Source organism: Mercenaria mercenaria, chromosome 17 (genome assembly GCF_021730395.1).
Source record: "Mercenaria mercenaria strain notata chromosome 17, MADL_Memer_1, whole genome shotgun sequence".
In the NCBI taxonomy this organism is placed as follows: Eukaryota; Metazoa; Mollusca; class Bivalvia; order Venerida; family Veneridae; genus Mercenaria; species Mercenaria mercenaria.
In genome coordinates, this window is record NC_069377.1 from 22023350 (window position 1) to 22044875 (window position 21526).

At 33.4% G+C, this 21526-nt stretch overlaps 1 protein-coding gene across 1 annotated transcript in view; it reads left to right on the forward strand.

Annotated features, from left to right (window-relative positions):
* Nucleotides 1-703: 703 nt before the first annotated feature.
* Nucleotides 704-21526, forward strand: part of LOC123536822 (GTPase IMAP family member 8-like) — a 75072-nt gene continuing 54249 nt past the window's right edge. Inside the window, exon 1 of the mRNA XM_053529239.1 lies at nucleotides 704-816. The gene's annotated coding sequence lies outside the window, so the exon portion shown is untranslated. The remainder of the gene's footprint in view (nucleotides 817-21526) is intronic.

Below are 21526 nucleotides of genomic sequence, written 5' to 3' on the forward strand. Positions count from 1 at the left end.
GTACAAAGTATTACTTTCAGGACTTTCTACAATGAGATATTTTTTTGGATTCAATTGGTACATATTGTTTGATCTAATTTGATCACATTTTGTGATTTGAAGTGTTAATAGTCTATGAATCTAGACTTGTGAAATGTTAAAAATACAGCATAGTCAACATTAATAAGAATTACAGTAACAAATTTGAACTAGTTTATAAAAAAAAAACAACAATAGTAGCATACATATTTGTATGAATTTGTTTTATGACAAATTAACAGATAAGTGTCATTCATCCTGATTTTTTTAGATAATTTGTAATTTCCATGGACTATTTAAAACATTACATGAACTGTGATAAAACACTGGTGCCTTGTTACCTGACAGGACCTATGAGTTTACATTTTCCGGATGACTTCTCTGCTTTATCACATGACCAATGTGTTCATATTTTAAATTTCAATTGTCAAATGTTCAAATTCTTGTTATTTTGCAATCAAAATAACTTACGTGAGATATTTTTTGTGTACCTTTAATTTAATATCTTAAATAAATTGGAACTTAGAGAATTGATAAGGAAAATTATATTTAATAATTTTCATTATTATTTGAATTATTTGGAAAACATTGTAAACAACTGAAAGTTGTCTGAATGGTTTTTGAATATGCAATGATTGACATTTTGTGGGTGGAGCCATTCCTTTTATACTGAGCCCTGAGGTTTAAATTATTGAGTGTATATCAAATTATCCCACTTGCAGTATATAGATTGTCTGGTTAAATTTGTAAACACGCAGTCTGTTATTCAGTTTGATACGCCCGGATAAGAATTATCAGGTAAAACTATTCTTTTTACTTTGTAGGTATTTTAAAGGACATATTTTGTTATAAAATAGATATCTTTTTCAAGTCGTGATTTACTTGTATTTGGGCAGAAAGATTTTATTGCATAATTATGCTGCAACCCTACGCCATGTTTTAATATCTGTTCATTGAAACGTAACGTCGACCTGCTATTAGACATTGTCGGTTTACGTGAAGTCTGACGCGGACTGTCTAGGGAGCGTTTCAAAACACATTCATTCATTTACTGGTTTGTTTTGGTAACTGCCGTTTTCACAATATTTCTGTTACCTAAAGGCAGGCAGTTGGCCTAACCAGTATTCCTGGATTGTTTACCAGTACAAATTAACCTGTTCGCAGCAAGTTACCGTTGCTGTTTTTTTTCATGAAAAATGTTAAAATACGAGCAAACTATTTTTAAATTGCTTTAACACAGTGACAAGTCACACCCATTAACTGTGCATACTGAAATTAGACTGATCGTAGACCATATAATTACAGTTTGGTGATCATCTGAAGTTCACATTAAGCTAGTGTAGAGATTTTTAAACTATCAAAATGTGTATCCCTAGTTGATGAAACTGTTAGAAGCCGTGCATTTCACTTTCAGTGACTACAATTATGTGCTTAAAGTGCGTAATCCTAAACAAAGTATCCTCTTTTTACATATTATTTTCTCGACAGTCTCTTATACATTGAAGTGCTCATCAATCTATAATCATACTTGAGAGATATTTCAAAAATGATTTTTCTCCCTTGCTGAGAAAATAAAACGGGGAAGTTAATATTAACTTACAACAAAGAAACATATACTGCAAGGACGTAGCCAGAAGGGGGAAGGGAGGGTGCGACGGGTGCGATAGCACTCCCTTTCGGCAAAGCTTTTATTTTTCATTATATCAAAATACCCTTAAATGTCCATTCTTTTTTTTTTCGGCTCGCCAACTTGCTTGCATATATTTACTTTTACTGACGCTGTAACCTTTATATAAAGTCTGATGATGATTCTTTATATTATAGAATATGATTTTTAGAAAGGTCAGAGCATTACTTTTATTCGGAAGTGATTATGTATAACTATTTACCTTTTCACAATAGCGGAAATAAATGTATTAAATGACAGTTTACATTTGCATTTAGTTTCCAAAAAATGATGAAAAAATAAGTAAATTGATATATATGTAAACTTTGTAACTGAATAGTGTGAAATTTATTAACGGTGTTATGTGAAAAATTTCAGCGGTGTTATGTGAACTTTATTGTAAAAATCAAGGGTCGTACATCAGTGAAATATTGTTTAGCGGCAGGGCCCGTACCTAGGTTATTCTACTCATTTTATTCAAAAATGATTTTATGAGTAATAACTTCGCAAAAAATATTTCGAGCGGACATGCCAATGATATTCTCAACAAGGCTTCATATCAAGCACTTCCAACTATCATTGAAATCTGGACTAGAATTTTGAAATGAAGGGCTGACAAAAATTTCTAGCAGGGCCTTTTTCCCTATAAAAGTAAAAAGAGGTAATCCCAAAGCAAAGAAAGTATTTTCCCCAATTCTGAATTTAACATTCACAAATAAGTGAATTTTGCCGGTTTAACGTAGTTTTGCTAATTTGTGTTTGTATTTTGGTCATTAAAACAACAGTTATACTGTTGAGCAATTACTGAAATGCAGTCCATTAATATTAAACAAAAATATCTTTACATAGATTTTGTTTATTTGCAAATTTTCTCAAATAAAACAATTTTCAAGAGCATTTCCCTAATTCCACTGGTGTTGATGGCGCTCCTAAAATGATGAAAAGGGACCTGTGTACACAATTTTTATCTCTAATAATAAAATACAATTAATTTGTCAGATCGTTCAACGTACAATCCATAACTTATCAATAATATAGACCTGCAACTATCATTCCTAAGACGTTTCAGTCATATCACTCAAACAGTATACTAGGAGAAGTAGTCCGAACATTTTTTTTCTCAGTAAAATGAATAATGGACGTAACTCCGGAAAAATATTTCGAGCAGTATGTACCAACGATATGCACATCTTATTTCAATAAATCCCTTAGGCTACAATGAAATTTGGAGATGAATTACAGAAAAAAATCTCTTCATAGAGTTTATATACTAATATAATCAAAGTGCCATTACTCAGTAGTAAACCTCGTAATATATGCTCAGCTAGAATTTGTACGGATCATTCATATGAAATTGTTTTCAAATCCTGCTAATTATAAAGCAGTTTGGACAAATTCCATTCAAAAACTACCTTTAAGGGACCCAGACTCCACAAAAAAACCGACAATACGCACAACAAGGCTTCATGATATCATTTCTGTGAAGTTCCGTTTAAATCCTAGCAGAGGATTTTGAGAAGCTAGATCAGGCTATAATTATGAAGAAGGACAGACGGACGTACATATGACGAAGGCAGAAAAAAATGTATCAAATGAAATTGGAAACATAGTTTATAGAACTTTTGTAGAATTACTATCTTTTTTTTAAAGAAATCTGATCCTAAATACATGTATATTTTGGAGAGCTCTTGATAAAACACTTCACTCATGCTTGGTTAAAGTAACTCTTCTAATGTCTTATGAGAACATTCCTATACTAAAATTCATTTAAATTGTCCCAAATTTAATTACTTCCTATACAAGCATAGAACATAACCAAGACTCAGTTTCATTCAGTCTATTTATATAATACTTGAATGACGTTCTGTCATGAACAATGTCATGTAATGTAACAGCGAATGAAATATTAGTATGTCTTGAGAAGACCCCCAGGGTTTACAGCACTTTCACAGTTCATTGTCCACATCAGCTTAAGCCGACAATGTCTATTGAGCGCCATACATATGCTTAGAAATAGTGCTTACCTATAACATCCACCTTTTATATGAAATACGTATAAGAATCGAAATATATAGAGCAGAATCATGTTTTAATATAATTTAAGTGAAAGTTCGGTTTTTTTGGATGATACTTAATAAATATTAGATATCAATATTAATTTTACCTACGGATTTTCCGTCTGAAAAACAACCTGTACATATTGTATTAGGTCTAGACAGTTATCACCAAAAGCGATAACTGTACTAAGCTATGGGCGAACTTTTATCAGACATTTTTGCTTGCATTTACATCAGTGTAATAGGTACGTTGTTTTGTTTCTGGGGAATAGCAAAAAGTCAGTTTATAGTGTTTGATATTCATTAATATATAATATATCCAGAATAAAATTTAAAATGTTGTCAGGTCTAAAGATTCTAGCAAGCTGATACAGAAACACAGAGGTACAGAAATATAATTGTTTCAGCAATTACAAATGCAGCAGACTTTGACGACTTAATTTCAAAACTGAATGGAGAGATTTTGTAACAAGGTTATAATGACAAAATTTAATGCCAATCACTTTGGCCTTCCTTAACTCTTTGAATTTTGAGACCACCCAGAAGTCTATAAAATATATAAAATGCACATGTAAAAATATAGACGTGAATATCCCATATATCACATCCGATAAACCAAACAGGTCCAGAGGCAGAACATGTCCGTTATGTTTGCAGGTATAATTATTATATAAAAAAGTGTGAAGAGTATATTACGAAAAAGGTGTGAACATGCCGCGAACATGCTACGAACATGCCCACGAACATGCCACGAACATATCTATTCGCAGGAAGTATTCGCGGGATATTCGCAGCTACCCGCGATCATGCCGCGATTGTTTTGATACTATACTACTTCGTGGGTCATGCGCAGGAAGACCAAATGATCGCGGTATTTTCGCTGGAAGAACTTAGAAGATTGTAATTATTTGGTAAACTGTTCATTAAGAGCTTTGATAAGAGCAGGTTATTGTAGATCAATTAATTTGTAGCATTATCTCTAAGGTCACATTATGATAAACCTATTACAACCAGATATATTGGACAAACAGAAACGGTATGCCTTACAGACATAATTCTAACGTGAATGGTGATTATCTTAGAGGATGATAGGAATATATTCTTATCTGTGGTAAGTCAGAAAATTTATTTTTAATATCTATACTCATATAAAAAATATGTCTGAATAAACATGACGAAATCTGGAAGTGAAATAGATGCTTGTCTTTTGCAGAGCTGAATCAAATTATATAAAAGGAAATGTAAAATTGACAAATTTAGCATCACAAGTTTGACAATTAAAATGTAACAGTAAAACTGACTGTTACATATTTGTAGTCATATATATAACTTATAAGCAGTGTGATGAAAAAAACATAGGAATGATATTATTAGTTACACTGCTTGTTAGTGACAGGATACGGGATATACGCTGTCGAGGAAACCCATATAAGGCGAGAGCGAAGCTCGAGCCTGATATGGATTTTCGAGACAGCGTATATCCCGTATCCTGTCACCAACAAGCTGTGTAACGATTTTATCTTGCCGACTACCCTTTACTTACTTGCTATAATCTAATATTCTGTAAATTAACAAAGCGGCAGCCATTTGTTTTAATCAAAATTCATATCTGAAATGTACTAGCAGGATATGGAATATATCCTGTCTCCACGTGACGTCTATTGACCAATAGAAATGCAAGAAACTTGTAGGATGCAAGATAAAAATGCATGCACTGAGTATCTGTTATTTAAGGTATCCGGTCCACAAATGAGCAAGTTCTATATAACAGTAATATAAAAAATATATCAAATATTGATGCCTGGTAAGCTCATATACTTTTGATATCATTGGAAAGTGTATTGTCTACTATAAAAAGAAAATATAAATTACATGACAAAAAATTTTTTATGCGTTTTTTTTTTTTTACTTTATAGTCTTCAGTGATACTTTAACAGAAATCCAGTCTCTACAGTGCAAGATTTATAATTTTGCAGTCAAAGAAAAAAACATGACTGTAGTGATTCTTGCATATTATTTGTGGTCATCTTATATAGTAATTCTTGTTCAGGAGACGCAACTCTTTAAAATGATGCACAGAAAAGAACATGGGGTCACCAAGCATCGAAATTTACCTTTTGGAATGGATACCTTAAATTGCAATTACATTTTGTAATAGTTAAAATTCATAGATATTTTCATCATTGAAATTAAAAATATTCCAAGTACTATGATATAAAAAGTTCAGACATTGACGATTTGACAGCCTCAGTGCTCGAGAATAGTCAATAAATTTATATTCCTGATCTTCTGTACAAGCTGTGGGCGATTTCTGCCTAGGTTTTGCTTTGTAGTCATGGTTTTCAGCAAGTTCGCGGCATGTTCGAAGCAACTAGTTCGCGGGATTATCACAGCCACTAGTTCTAGGGATAATCGCTGCAACTTTTTCGCGTGAAGCTCACAGCTACTTGTTTACGGGAAATTCGCGTCAGGTCCAATTTGCATGTGAGAAGTGAACACCAAACATCCCGCGATCATTTCATCTGTTTTATAAAAAGTGTGTGCAGCATGTTCGCCTGATATTCGCGGCAAGATATAATATTTCCGTAAGGGATACATCGACATGCACCAGAGATTTTCTCCGCGGGTGTATGCCCCACGAACTCCCTCACCTACACTAATTTGTCCCGATCAACATCAAATCTTCGGCTGACTTTTCCCCTTGAGGCTTTTCAATTTTATATGTATAGCATTTTCTCAACCATTTTTTTCATTGTTTGAGGTATCTAAAAGAAAATGGCCAATTATTTCTCTCTGAGACCCGAACCATTGTTAGATATAAAACAAATTCACATAAAAGTTAAAGATAAAAGGTAGCTGAGTTTGCGAAAATTCCGGATATGCAAACTAAATCTGGAGACTGTTACAGGTGAAAACCCCGTTCAAAGGAATTATGAAAGATGTGATCGCTAAAGTTTTATTATAGTAGAATAACGGCAAAAATATCAACTGACACAAAAATGCACCGATTATGTTGTAAAGGAATATTTAACTATGAAATCGATTTTAAACGAATGTTGGAAAATAGAAAATACCTCAGATACTTTTTATTTTATTAAATCATTGTAACTTTATCTTCCATATACTGTATTTACTATTCAACAAATTCTTGCATCATGTAACAAGAAACATTTCAACTTTATGCTACTAAATAAATAATCGTGAATATGTAATATCTACATACAATTCATCCTAAATTTAAAATTTCTTTAAATTTACAGTTCTGGTTCAGTTCAAGTATTTTGTTAAAAAATCAAAATGTTCTCTTCATTTTACAAAATCAACCAAACTAATGTAAACTTTGATTTAATGTCTCACTCTCTTGAATCTACTATATTGAGTTATTTAGTAAACTTTCTTCAAATAGACATATTACCTTGTTGTTGAATGAAGTATACCTTAATTATTTCAAAAATGTACGTTTTAAAATCTACCGTCGATTATTAAGCCCAAGAAACACGAAAGCAATTATTCTATTTTAAATTATTTAAATGATTGCCAGTACAATGGTTAACAGTTGATTCGGATAAATTTTAAAAATATGGAACTACAGAGGGATATATTAAAACATTAACTAGCTTTGCAAGCTATACGTAAAACACGCAACGACCTTCAAGATACAAAAATCCATAACTAGTTTTGCAAGGTATAATTAAAACACGTCAGTGCTCATGCAGCACAGCACTGAAAAGACATTTTTAAAATCTTTCAGACTGCATTCTAAACTGAATGTTTCTTTATAACTGATTACCGAAATATTCCTAGTATACAATGACGCTTTGAAAAAAAAAAGATGTTTAACTACATTCTACGGTGTAGGACAATGTCGGTTTCCAGGCGCATAGCTGTTTGTACGCAGATACTCAGCTGCGTGGTGAAAATCTGACAAGCATACACAATTCAACTGCCTTATTCATTAGGATGCAGCGAGAAGTCTTTATCATGCAACAGAGATTGCTTAATGCGCGATCTACTTCATATTATGTTTGAAGTACAGTATATTAAGTTGTTTTAAGGTGCATTGAAATTCACCAAAAATTGTCTTTGTAGTTTTATAACAATTTAAGTACAGTCATTATCCAACTGTTTGACTGCTTATTTTGTAGTAATCTTGATCGTGTTAAATATTACATTCATACGTCGTCTATGCTAACGGTTTAAACAGTCAAAATGTTTTAATAAAACTATAATACAGTGTCAAAAATTGATAAACTGTTGGTTGAGAAATCGGCAAAGTGACATTTTTTCAAGGCTAAAAGCTTTTGAATAGGACACAAATGTATAACACTGCATTATGTCACCTATAATAATTATTTTTAGAAGTCATAGATATATGTTATAGTTATACTGAAATATATGAAACAAGAGCTCATAAACACGAAATGCCTCCTTGGTGCATTTAGTAATTGCACAAGAAACAAACCTAAAAATAAGTATGGGCCATTTACCAGTCATAAGTAAACTGTATCAAATGTGATCTCAGACCAAAGCATTCTCTAGCTATTTTACAAATAAAGTTCTACTGTTCTACGTCAATGTGACCTTGACCTTTTACCTACTGACCTCAAAACAATAGGGATTATTTGCTGATCATGATCAACCTTCCAATTAAGTTTCGTGATTCTAGGTCCAAGTGTTCTCAAGTTATTGTTCGGAAATAGTTTAATTGTTCCGAGTCACTGTAAGCTTGACGTTTGACCTTCTCACCTCAAAATAATTAGAGGTCGTCTACTGATCATGACCAACCTCCCTCTTAACTTTCATGATTATAGACTTAAGCATTCTTGAGTTATAATTCATGAATTATTAAACTGTTCTGGCTCACTGTAACCTAGACCTTTGATCAACGTACCTCAGAATGAATAAGAGTCAGCTGTTGGTAATCATCAGCATCCCTATAAAGTTTCATGATCATAGTCTAAAGCGTTCTCAAGTTATCTTCCGGAAAATGTTTAACTGTTCCGGGCCACTGTGACCTTTACCTCTGACCTACCGACCTAAAAATCAGTAGAGATCATCTGCTGGTCATTATCACCCTTTCTGTTACCTTTCATGATCCTAGGACAAAACATTCTTGAGTTATCAACTGGAAACCCGTTTAACTGTTCAGGGTAACTGTGACCTTGACCTTTAACCAACTGACCTCAAAATCAATAAGAGTCATATGCTGACCATGAACAACCTCCCCATCAACGTTAATGATCCTAGGCCCAAGTATTCTTAAGTTATCATCAGGGAACCGTTTAACTGTTCAGGGTCATTGTAACCTTGACCTTTGATCAACTAACTTCAAAATCTAAAGGGGTCATTAGCTGGTCATGACTTACCTTCGTATAAACTTTTATGATCCTAGGTCCAAGAGTTCTTGAGTTATCTTCCGGAAACCAACTGACATATCTACCGACCGACATCATTCTGCAAAACAACCCCACCTTCTAAGGGGGTATAAATTATCAATTATTCCATGGTAACAATGTTGTAGAAAATAAAATATTATAGAAATCAAATAATTACACGTAGTTAAATCTTACGCGTATTATTAAAGTTTGACTCCGGTACAAGTTATACGATATTACAATATCTGACAACCAATTCACAGTGAAAAAAATATGTTCTTTTTATAATTGGAGATTACAGGTTTTTCAATGGCCTTATAGGTAACTAAATAATATGTAGTATATTTCAGAAGACCTTAAACAACATTCTAAAAAATTGTCCATTCAAGATTTCAGTGATTAATTAAATAAGACCAGCGGAAAGAAGCTTTCAAGAATACCTAGCTTTAATCTATAAATGGAAACAACGGGGTCAAATTAAATGTTATTGGCCTTGGTCATTTTCACCAATGGATGCGAACGTTCAAATCCTATTCGCTGATTAAGTGATCTCAAGACTAAAAACATGTTAAGATACCACACCAGCTATGACTATTACTATACATAGTGCAACTAAAGTAACTGTTTATAAGAACATACTATGTCTTGAGCATCAAACCTCGTACGAAATATGTGCAGAAACTTTGGCGAAATAGCACAATGTCAATTTTAGGAAAAAGAAATTCATTACTTACTTGAAACTCAAAAATGAATTTCTTTTGTCGACCGACACACTACATGGGGGTATACATATCGGAAAAACAGTCTGACCAAATTATCCAGACCAACTACAAGATGTTTAACCTGTCATTGATGTTTGTTACAAATCAGTACGTTTCTTCTATGCCTGTACATCTTTCATAAATTTTTGGTCAAAGGAGCACGAAAAGAAATTTTAATCTACAAGTTCTTCTTTCTTACGATATCATCACAGTGACTATAAATGTGCAACCTAAATATGCAGAACGGCAGCCCGATCACGAGGTGCTCGCAAAAGGACAGTAGCAACTTCGTATTTATTTTCAGATCAAATCATACATATCCACATTTTACAACACACTGGCAACTTTCGAAATTAAATGTAATTTTTTATAACACAATACCAGAGTAAATCAAAGTAGGTCGTAACAATAGCAATAAGAAATCGACGAAAATCCGCATAACCACTGCGGGAAAAAAATGTAAAAAGGGGAAATATTCAAATGGGTGATACCAGATTGTAACCTTGGCCACTTTCATACTTTCGATACAATACCTCTGAAAGTATCTATGTGGAATGGCAGTGAAACACGAGGTAATGGGGAAACGAGAGCATTTTCTCCCCAGTCGCACATACATGTGCATACATATAACAAATAATAAAAAGAAGAACGATAGCAAAGGCGAGGTGAATGATTGAAATTTTACAGACAATATACCCTTGTTGGAATACTTTCCTAACCGTACTAGAAGGATCGGTGAATCCGAAAAATGCGAAACAATTGCTGCTCTATAATGTATATGCATATGCATTAAGGTTGAGAAAAAAATATAAATGAAAAGAACGATTTAAAAAATCGACCTTCTGGTCGATTTTAAACAAAGATATTTGTAAATGTGAAGCACTTATAGGTTGCAAGGGTCACATTGTTTCTTTTGATATCCATTAAATATTCACCCTGAATAGGCAGGATGGCAACCGAAAAATCTAGCAAAACGAGTGTAAGCGACTGAATATTTCTAACGCATTGTTCAACTCCTGTGCGTAAATACCCTGGCCACTGTCGAGTACAAACTGTATATCAGAGTAGATCATAACAAATTCCTCATTACTCTGAAAAAGCTTTTAAATGGGATATATACAAATGCGTGATACCAAGTTGCGGCATTTGCCAATCTCATTCTTAAAAATATAATGCATCTGAAAATCTGTTGTATTGAATGGTAGTCAAACGGCCGAGGTATTGGGGAAACGAGAGCATTTCCCTCTAGTCGCACACACATTATGCTTACACATAACAAAAATAATAAAAAGAGGAACGGTAGCAAATACGAGGTGCCACATTGAAGTTGTACAAACAATAAACACTTATTGGAATACTATCCTAACTATACTAGGATCGCAAAACGAGGGAACAAGTTGTAACCGAAAACATAGACATATTTTACAACCCCTTCGCGTTAATACACTGGCCACTTTCGAAATTAATAATGTCATTTTTATATATATATATATCATAACAAGATCAATAAAAAATCCACATAACGACTGCGAGAACAAACTGTGTTAAAATGGGAATACATACAAATCCGTCATACCAAGTTGTGGCCTTGGCCACTTTCATTCTTACGATACAATGCATCTGAAAATCTATTATGTGGAATGGCAGTCAAAAGACCGAGGTATTGGGGAAACGGGAGCATTTTCACCCCTGTCACACATAAATGTGCATACATAAAACAATTAATTCTTTTATCATTTTTACGCATAATAAATCTGGTAATAACCATTTTTAACAACGAATAAGTGTTTATGAAGCATAAGTGTCTGAGTTAGTCGTTAAAAAGTTAAAATAAATATCTTAAAGTTGTGCATGTTAATCAGTTTTATGAAAATATCATAGTCACGAGATGTAAACAGCTTTCAACTACGTAGTATGCTTACATTTTTCATGAAAGTATTGATCAGATGAACACAAGGTCTAGCCTTACCTGTCGTTAGATTATATCTGTGTTTTGTACAAATAGTGTCTACTTGAAGAAAAGTCAACAACTTTCGAAACATAATCTTAAAACGAAACCACAACGACATAGTTATTATAGATTATTTCATAAAAGTTGTTTAATATTAGTACAAATATAATATAATCATCAATTTAACACTAATTGCAACAAATAGATTACAAAATGACGTAACCAAAGATACAAGTATGCAGTCGACAAAGTAGTCTTAACTTATTTTCTACCGAAATGTAATAAGTCTTACCGATCCAGCTGCTGAAAAGGATGCCATCTGAAGGTGTTAGTCATATTTTTATCATGTAATAGATCTGTTTGAATCGCAAATAAATGTATTTATTCTAGGTTTAAAGTAATCGAGATTTTACTGTATTGAAAAGTTATTGAAGTGTTGGTTGCACGATTATTTCGTGCAAATTTCAGTTGGTATATAGCTGAGTTGAATAGTCAGTTAAATCATTCGAGGTTGTCTGCTTTGCTTAACACAACACACACAACTTACATGTATACAAACTGGATTATAATGGCTGGTGAACAAACGACCACATGGGAATTCGGTAGCAAATTTAGTTGCAGTGGAGCCGAAAGAACTTTGTTTCCGGTGAAAGGGTTTAACCAGCTTCAGTGAACATTCTCAAGAAATTGAATGGCAGCTAATGCTCGTCAACATTTACATATCAGCTAGATGTTTGTGAAAAATTGCATTTTTTAGAGTTTGATCTACCCAAAGTTGTAACAAAGACTGTCACAGTGGTAAACTTGTCGAAATTGCTGATGAAATCAGTAGACAAGAACTCGGTACATCAGTATGATAGTCAAGGATGAGAAGATGAGAAATAATTTACGGCGAGTCAAGTGTCGGACACCGTCTAAACAGAGAGTAAGGAGACATAGGCTGACCGACGACAAATTTATCCATATGGTTCAGAGAGAGGCTTAACGTTATGTAAAAGATGAGTATTGTTTTTACGATTTATGTAATTTAAGTTTAAGATGCGATTAGACTAAGCAGCCCGACGTCAATGAAAAGCGGCGTATGCTGAGGTTGGATATGTATAGTTGTATTATGCTAAACCGATGGAAAAGAGTGAGATTTATGGTTCTATAGTTATTTTGTAAAATTTTATCGCAATTGCACTATCCATATTTACATGATTATGATTTAGCAAGTATATAGTTGTATGACGCCAAGCCGAGGGCAAGGGCAAACGCCAATGGCCGAGATTTAAAGTTCTATTAGTCAGGCCGATGGGAAAGAGCGAGATTTATGGTTCTATAGTTATTTTGTCAATTTTATCGCAGTTGCAGTACCCATATTTATAAGATTATGATTTAGCAAATATATAGTTGTATTACGCCAAGTCGAGGGCAAGGGAAACCTCCAATGGGCGAGATTTATTGTTGTATTACATCAATCCGATGGACAAGGACGAGGTTTAGGGTTCTATAGTTATTTGTCAATTTGTATCGCAATTCCACTTTCAATATTAATAAGATTATGATTTAGCAAATATATAGTTGTATGACGCAAAGTCGAGGGAAAGGTAATCCTCCAATGGGCGAGATTTATTGTTGTATTACGTCAAGCCGATAGACAAGGGCGAGATTTATGGTTTTATAGTTATTTATCAATTTTTATCGCATTTGCACTACCCATATTTATAGATTATGATTTAGCAAATATGTAGTTGTATGACGCAAAGTCGAGGGCAAGGGAATCCTCCAATGGGCGAGGTTTATTTTTGTATTACATCAAGCTGATGGGCAAGGGCGAGCTTTTAGTTCTGTAGTTATTTCGTCATTTTTATCGCAATTGCAATATTAATTTACAATATTATGATTTAGCAAATATATAGTTGTATGACGTCAAGCCGAGGACAAGGGCAAGCGCCAATGGACGAGATTTATAGTTGTATTACGTCAAGCTGATGGGCAAGGGTGTGATTCATGGTTCTATAGTTATTTTGTCAATTTTTATCGCAATTGTACTATATGATTTAGCAAATATATAGTTGTATTACGCCAAGCCGAGGGTAAGGGTAAGCAGCGATGGGCGAGATTTATTGTTGTATTACGTCAAGCCGATGGGCAAGGGCGAGATTCATGGTTCTATAGTTATTTTGTGAATTTTTATCGCAATTACGCTATCCATATTTATAAGATTATGATTGAGCAAATATATAGTTGTATTACGCCAAGCCGAGGGCAAGGGCGAGCGCCGATGGGCGAGATTTATGGTTGTATTACGCCAAGCCGATGGGCAAGGGTGAGATTCATGGTTCCATAGTTATTTTGTCAATTCTCATCGCAACTGCACTATCCATATTTATATAGATTATGATTTAGCAAATATTTAGTTGTATTACGCCAAGCCGAGGGCAAGGGCGAACGCCAATGGGCGAGATTTATTGTTGTATTACGCCAAGCCGATGGGCAAGGGCGAGTTGTATGGTTCTATAGTTATTTTGTCAATTTTTATCGCAATTGCACTACCCATATTTATAAGATTATAATTTAGCAAATATATAGTTGTATTACGCCAAGCTGAGGGCAAGGGCGAGCGCCAATGGGCAAGATTTATTGTTGTATTACGCCAAGCCGATGGGCAAGGGCGCGATTTATGGTCCTATTGTTATTCTGTCAATTTTTATCTCAATTGTACGGTCCATATTTATAAGATTATGATTTAGCAAATATAAAGTTGTATTTCGCCAAGACGATGGGCAAGAACAAGCGCCAAGGCCCGAGATTTATAGTTGTATTACGGCAAGCCGATGGGCAAGGGCTATATTTATGGGTTCTATAGTTATTTTGTCAATGTTTATCGCAATTACACTATCTGTGTTTATAAGATTATGATATAGTAAAAGAAATACGTTTTTATGCAATCTAACTTAAGTACTTGATCTTCTAAACGAAGATCTGAGAACGACCTATTCACATGCGTCTTCTGTATATTTTGGATTTCCAGTATTGTTATTTTTATTTTCACAAATCTGTTTTTATTTGAACCAATCAGACGACTTGTTCGAATGTCAAAGAGTAAGAAAAATTTGATGTCAGTCCAGGGCTCGAACCCGGGACCCCTCGCTTACAGAGGAAGTGTCCTACCGACTGAGGCTAGGCGGCTATCTGACTTTTTACGACCTAAGAATTGTAAATATCAAAACTCAAGGCTTTTTAAAGCTTGCAGAATGTTGTAAGTTAGCCTTTGATTGGCCAGCGGAAGAGTCGTCAGAACGAGGCTATCAATAGCTCGTGTTCAGATCCTAAGCGTAGCGTAATAGGAGATGTACTTTAGTCAGATTGGTTTTTATGCAAACACATTTATTTCTAAATCATATTATTTTCAACGTATCAGACAATGTCATAGTCTGTTTGATAGTGGGGTTATCTCCCTTGTTCAGATATTTTCACACACGTATTATTTAGATTTTCAGTTGCATCAATATTTCCAACATTATATCATTTATCTGGGTATCTTTTGAATATTGAATATACTTGATTAGCACAATGGCTTCTTATAATCACGATATGTTCTAAAAGGCCTCGCATATACTATCTATTAAGATAATTGAACACAAAATAACACTTGTATCATTTCCTAAAGATGCATAAGGGTATTTGTTCTGCACTTCATGCAGTCAGTAAATTGGCTATTTGTTAAATCTTTGTTCAGTGTTCAAAGGCAGTCATGTATGCAAAGAGCAAAAGTCATTCAAAATGTTACGTCTGTATACAATTTCTGACATTGACTTTTCTTAACATCATTTGCATGTGTATCAATAATGCATTCCGACAACTTAAGTTTTTCTTGAACATCTCAGTTTTACTAACATCAGGAAATATACGTGTTCTGTACTTTTAGGACATTCTGATATATTTTATGAATATAATGACGGCTATGAAGTCGATATTTACTGTATAGGATATCAATTGTGCAGTGAAAATGAGGTCGATTTAGGTTTAGAAACGATTAAAAGTTATCAGAAGTGTAACAATAGTTGCATCTTACATTAAAATTATAATATAATCCCTTTCCTTCTTTGTTGTTCGATATATGACAATGCAGACAACAAATCCTAAAATGCATTTATGTATTTGTTCTCCTTTGTTCCCTCGATTTACTTTGATTATGGGATAAATAATTTATTTACGTTTGAGCGTAGCGAATTAGGAAATAAATGTATTTATTCTAGGTTTAAAGTAATCGAGATTTTACTGTATTGAAAAGTTATTGAAGTGTTGGTTGCACGATTATTTCGTGCAAATTTCAGTTGGTATATAGCTGAGTTGAATAGTCAGTTAAATCATTCGAGGTTGTCTGCTTTGCTTAACACAACACACACAACTTACATGTATACAAACTGGATCCCATCCCGCCCACCCATTGGAAGCTTTTTTGCATTTCAATAAGATATTGAAGTCTTGAAAAGATATAAAAGTTAAAACAAATAATAATGATAATAATGATAATAACAAATCGGTCGATATACATGTTGTACATTTTGTACACGGTTGGAGTGGCATTTATTTCAATATTTATAACGAAATTATACAATAGTCATGCATAAAGGGAGGCAATCAGAACTAGAAAATTCAATAATAGTTTCAATTGAATTTGTATATCAATTAATCATCAAACTCCTGACAAATTTTCAAATATTTCGAGAAAACAATTATCAAAAGAAAGAAATTAGGAACTAAAAATAAATTATATTTTTATGTTCATAAAAGTGCGACAGTCACGTCATAAACAAATGTAATACGAGTTTTAACATTATTTCGAATATTAACAGCAGATAGCACTGCATGGAAGTTTCCCTCATGTATTTTATGATGTGTTTGGTTAACTTGCTCGGCTTAATTGTAAGAGCTGATTTAAGTATAATCGGTACAGTTTGATAATGATGTTGATAATAACACAGTTTAGTTTATATTTTACAGATAATTCCAAGAGTTGAGGAGTTCTTCTGGATACATTGTCGCCTAGATTTCTCGGGATTGATATGTGTTTTATAATGATGCATATAGAGAACTGTTCTACAATGGACTGACGTACCACGAATGATACAATCATTTGCCTTGTTTAAAGATCTTTTAAAAATAGAAAGTTACTTTTTCTTGTAAGATAGAAAAATAGAGACAGTATTTTACCAGAAGTGCAAAATCGATTTTATCATAGTCTCATTAAGATATAAATACATTGTAAGAATTCAAATGAATTTATATATACTCGTATATTATAAGTTTAATGAAATGATATGTTCGGAAGACATACATTTAATGAATGTACATGCTTTTGGCTAGCAATTGAACTTCTATGGACTACATTATCTTCACTGAGGATAACGTTTTTCGGCAATAAATTGTGGGGGTTGTCAGGCCGCCGGAAGATGGTAGCTGGTCTTGAGACTTGGTATCTTTCTACTTCCCCCTCCCACGACGGAGTTAGGGTTGAGTAGCCGCCTCGCAGCACACTGACTGGAAAAGTATATTCATATATGTAAGTTTTCCGTGTAGGAATTAAAGAAAATTGATATTTTATATGATTGAAGTCAGTTGAACAGGATATAATTATAAAGAAGGTTTATGCAGTTTTTGTATATATTATGTATATAAATATGTGCAGTTTTCGCTCTGTAAAAAACCAACAAAATAGTATTATAGTTCATGCATGATGTGTTGTGTTAAAGTTTGAAATGTGTTAACAATGTGGATACATGACAATGCAGACAACAAATCCTAAAATGCATTTATGTATTTGTTCTCCTTTGTTCCCTCGATTTACTTTGATTATGGGATAAATAATTTATTTACGTTTGAGCGTAGCGAATTAGGAAATAAACCAAAATCTAAAGAGAATAGTTTTCTTTGTCCCTTAATGCAGGAAGTGTCTTTTCCTCAAGAACAGCTATAGCTTAAAGATTTTTTTGTGATTTTTATCTATAATTGTGTATAAAATTTGTCGGCCCTTAAATATTTCATTGTGTCCTGAATAGGGGAAAATACTGCAAATTTCTTTGCCCGCCCGCTTAGCTCAGTAGGTAGAGCGTTGGTCTACGGATCGTGGTGTCGTGAGTTCGATCCTCGGGCAGGGCATATGTTCTTCGTGACTATTTGATAAACGACATTGTGTCTGAAATCATTAGTCCTCCACTTCTGATTAATGTGGGGAAGTTGGCAGCTACTTGCGGAGAACAGGTTTGTACTGGTACAGAATTCAGGAACACTGGTTAGGTTAACTGCCCGCCGTTACATGACTGAAATACTGTTGAAAAACGGCGCTAAACCCAAACAAACAAACAAAAGCAAATTTCTTAAAACTTGAGTAATTTAACAATATTTAGAGTTTAACATGCCGATTTCGTGATCCTAGACCTAAGCGTTCTCAAGTTAACCTCCGGAAACCGTTTATATAATCAGGCTCACTGTGACCTTGACCTTTCATCTACTGATCTCAAAATCATTAGAGGACATCTGCAGGTCATTACCAACATCCTTATCATTCTCAAGTTTTTTAGTCTTATAACCTCCACTTTTTAGACTGCATACTCTCTCAAATTTAAGCCGATACTCTAGGGTTAAACGTCTTTATCTTTTTTATTTGCAGGTATTTTAGAGAACGTATTTTGTTTTAAATTAATTATTTTGTGATACTTAAAAATGCTTAAAAGCTGTTTTAGATGCCCAGGAAAGGTTGTATTGTATGAAATGTCGACATAATAAAAACATATAGAATTATTAAGCTGTAATCTAAATAAAGTGTACACATGTAGTGCAAACAAGTGAAGTGTACTTGTGTAAATATTTCTTAATGGAGAATAATTCATATAAGTTTTTGTAAACTTGTTTTCTAATCCATTCATGTACAAATTCATGTATATTGTTATATGTGCAGTTTTCTAAATAAATACTGTTTAAACCAAACAAGTGAAGATTATTTTTACAAAAAAAATCATGACTTTCGTTATCATTATGTTCAAATTACATCTGACTTTAATTAGTTATAAAGTGTAACTTCACGCGAAAAGTCCGTTTTATTTTAAATTTTCCGTTATTAATCTTTCTAAGATATTAAATGACCGTTAAACCTTTTAGAAATAAAAGAGTTTTTGAGGGGATTAACATATTGGGAGAATATCTAACTTTGCATGTAGCACAAGCACGATCGATGTTCGATTATGCGATTTAATATGGAATGGGCGCATTATGCTAAAATTTTCTATAACGGACTATGAACTATTTTGGTGACAGCTGACTGTTTATAAGTTTTGTAGTTAAATTTATTTTCACAATGCTAGCAAACTTCAGCAAAAAAGGTATACTTTATCAGTAAACAATTTATACCTTTATAAATTATTGTGGGAACAACTAGTTTTGAAATTTACACAATAGACATACGCGCGCAACGACCTTTAGATAACAAAAGAGTATCACTACTTCAGCAATATATATATACAATCTTTATCATAACCCATGCAGCGCAAAGCACAATTAAAAGACATTAGAACAAAGATAAGATTACCTTTAACTTAACATAATTAGGCCTTTGTTCAAAGCATGTATAAGGAATGTCGTATTTTGATAATCAATATCTCCCAGGTGTCATTTCTAAATACGTTGATCATGATTCAAACATTTCAAGTATAGAAACTGTCAATATTAAGAAAATACTCTTTTCTTTACAAACTGCCCAAAATTACAGAAATGACAATCTTAACAATACCTATGATGACATACCACTAATAGGTAAAGTCGACCAGGTTCTAAATTAAATTTGCAAAAGCATAGAACGCAACCATAGAAACCAGTAGCAGACTTGGTTAGCAATAATTTTATTAGTCAAATAAGTAAGTGTATGATTTGCGATTATCTGCTTTGACCAAATTTTTCAAATACATAAATTACTCCGGGAGAACTACGTTCTAACGTAAGTCAAGTCGCAACGATAACATGTGACATCATCTCAACGACGATTGTTACGGTGTCGCTCCGTAGATCTTGTTGATTCATTTATTATGTATAGTAAAGCATTGACTTTACGTTTTCATAACTGGAAAGGTGAGTTTAATATGTGAAAACTATATAAGCTAGTTGCAACGATGTGGAAGATAAAACGAACTAGTTACAAATAAACTTATGTAAGCTACATAAATGTTGTAAGGCCGCAACGATTACAGAGAATATGTGACAACGTCTCACATATAGTGTTGCAAAGTCATTTTACTGAAATTTTCCTGCATATCGTATACATATAAGCGCTTTATTCTGACAGAATATTTTAATTGTATACCGTATTAAACCAATAATAGAATAAATAAAGCAAAATCGGTTTGAATGAGTCTGTTCATGAGTAATAATGAAAAATGCAAAACTGCCCACGCCCATTAGAAAAACATTTTTGCAGCACTCTTTCATATAGTAAAGTATGTACACAGCGCCGGAAATCAATGTCCGTAGGCAGATATGACATTTTCAGTGAAGCACAATATATACTTCCTGTATAAGGAACGGAGAGAAAGTGTCAAGGTACCAGATACTTTCTTAGCTCACATGAACAATACCATATATAACAAATGCATAAAGTGCTAGTTGTCATTAACAGCACGAGAGTCATCTGGCATGAGTTTGCCGGCATGCATGGGTAAAATCAACGGAAACGCAAGTCCGGTGTGCAAAAAATATTCTCCATATTGGCGTTCCAGATTCATATCGTGTGCTTGACGTCAATTGTGACGTCAGTTCATGGATGTTGTCACGTTCAAAAGTTCTTAAACGACGACATTTTCAGTTCTGCTCAGGCTAAAGAACAAATTATATCTTTGATATAATGATTACACATGTAGTATGTGTATGTTGTAAAAAATAAATATGCATTCGTTCTTCATAAATTGTTGCAATATTTCTGTTTTAAAACACGTGCATATTTCTCGACACAACTTCAATAACCTACAATTACTTGATCACTTTTTGTTGCTTAGTTGCGTCCTGTGCTTCAAAAGGATCTTTTACAGACTTATCATAATTGTTCATGTTGCTTTCATTTTGACTATGATATCTTGTGGAAACAGTTTAATGGAAAATCGAGATCAAAACAAAATACTGCACACTTTGAACAAAATCTGAATTCTAAATCACATTTAGACTTGCTGATATATTTTGCTCGAATATAAGTAACGTGTTTAGCTACAATCGATGAGGGTCAGTAACGCTTGCCTGTGCCTTCGTTTAGAGTTTGTAACATTATCTGTTGGAGCGAAGAACATGATATTAGATAACTATTACGTCTTTATGGAAAAGCAATTGCAGAAACATATTTCTATTATTAACACTGGCATTTTTTAATGATCGTTGACTGTCTATAACAAGTGTTTTTGAAAACTTGTAAAATATTTTCTGTATATTCTGGAAAATAGCAAAAATACTTCTATTTACACAATAACAGACGACGACTGTTTTTAAAATCTAAATGATTTAATCAATTTATGCAATAAGTTTTAGAATTTGAATACATGTTCATGCAAAGACACATTCAAGTAAATGTAATCAAAGTAATTATTATATATGAAAACCATTTCAGTCGTGTCATATTTATAGGTTATTAGCTTTGTATCGGAAAATATGCACGAGTTCTTCTGCGGAAATATTGC